Source organism: Terrapene carolina, unplaced genomic scaffold, assembly GCF_002925995.2.
Source record: "Terrapene carolina triunguis isolate 2854851 unplaced genomic scaffold, T_m_triunguis-2.0 Scaffold30858, whole genome shotgun sequence".
Taxonomy (NCBI): domain Eukaryota; kingdom Metazoa; phylum Chordata; order Testudines; family Emydidae; genus Terrapene; species Terrapene triunguis.
The window spans coordinates 13,507-15,495 of record NW_020695209.1 but is presented as its reverse complement, the minus strand read 5'-3'; positions in this window follow the sequence as shown (position 1 = coordinate 15,495).

Sequence of the window (1,989 nt, the reverse complement as noted above, 5' to 3'; positions counted from 1 at the left end):
GGGGGGGGGGAGGGCTCTTCAAATCTGTCAGACAAAAAAGAACAATCAAGGATGGCATGGTGTGCTGCTCAGTGGAGAAGGTGAGCTGGTAACGGTAGATGAGAGGAAGGCAGAGTTGCTCAATGCCTACTTTGCTTCAGTCTTCTCACAAAAAATAACAGGTGACCAGACGACCAGCAAAGTTATCACAGACAATCAAGGGGAAAGGAGGCAGATCAGGACAAGTAAAGAACACGTCAGATCTTCTGACCAATCTGAATGAATTCAAATCAGCGGGGCCAGATGCTATTCACCTCCAGGTACTGAACGAATTAGCTGAAGAACTCTCAGAGCCACTGGCAACGATATTTACAAGCTCATGGCTGACAGGAGAGGTCCCAGAAGCCTGGAGAAGGCTAACGTAGGGCCCATCTTTAAAAGAAGGGGAACAGGAGGAGCCGGGAACAATCGACCAGTCAGCCTGACATCGATACCTGAGAAGCTACTAGAGCCATGCACAGAACATTCAATTTGCAAATACCGGGAGGATGGAGGGTGATCACTAGCAGCCAGCATGGATTTACCTAGAACACATCATGCCAAACCAGCTGGATTTCTTTCTTGGACAGGGTAACTGGTTTGGTGGCTGGGGGAATGCAGTGGACATAGTATACCTGGACTTCAGCAAGTCTTTTGACACAGTCCCAGGTGACATTCTGATAGCTAAACTGGAGAAATGTGGGCTCGACAGAACTACTACTAAGTAGATACATAACTGGTTAAACAACCACAAACAAAGATTAGCTATTAATGGAATGATGTCAGGAGGTCTCAAGTGGGATTCCACAGGGATCTGTTCTGGGTCCAGTGTTTAACATCTTTATTAATGACCTGGATGTAGGAAGAGAGAGCATCCTGATCAAATTTTCAGATGACACAAAGCTAGGGCGGGTTGCCAACACTTAGGAGGATAGAGCTAAAATTCAGAGGGATCTTGATTAACTGGAGAAGCTGGGCTATAGACAACACAATGAAATTCAATAAAGACAAATGTGAGGTGCTTCATGTAGGGAAGAGAAACCAAGTGCGCAAATACAGAATGGGGGACAACTGGCTGGGCAGCAGCACTGCGGGGAAGGATGTGGGAGCTGTGGTGGATCACAACCTCCACATGAGTCAGCAATGCAATGCTGTTGCAAAAAAGGCAAATGCAATTTTCAATTGGATTAACAGAGGCATAGCATGCAAGTCACAGGAAGTGATAGTATCGCTCTATTCAGCGCTGCTAGGCTGGAGTACTGTGTCCAGTTTTGGTCATCACTGTATAGAAAGGATGTAGAGAAACTGGAAAGGATCCAGAGGCAAGCGACAAAGATGATCAAAGGATGGAATGCAGCTATATGAGCAAAGGCTGAAGGAACTGGGTATGTTTAGTCTGGATAAGAGGAGATTAAGGAGGACATGACAGTGGTCTTCAGATAGTTAAAAGGCTGCCATAAGAAAGAGAAAAGGGGACAGGACAAGACACCATGGGTTCAGAACTACAGCAGAGCAGATTTAGATTAAATCTCAGGATACACCTCCTACCTGTCAGGACAGGAGGACAATGGAACAGATGCCAACAAAGGTTGTGGAAGCTCCTTTGCTGGAAGCTTTCAAAAGGAGGCTGGAGCCGTCTGTCTGGGGTGGTTTAGATACAACAAATCCTGCACCTTGCCCGGGCGTTGGATGAGATGACCCTGGCGGTCCCTCCTAACCCCACGGTTCTGTGACCTAGGCAGAGGCACCTCGAGGTACTGCAGGGTTAGGGCCAGGTCAAATTATCAGCTGCAGCAGGAGTGAAGCCCTGTCCTGGGGTGGCCCTCTGAAGGGACAGGCACCTGTGTCAGGTTCTGCTAAGGAGAACAAGCCAAGCCAGACCCACCTGTGGATGGCTGATTGGATAAGTAGCTGGCAGCCAGCTCAGGAACACCTGGGCCTCAAAGAGTTAGGATGGTTCAGGCCGGAGCC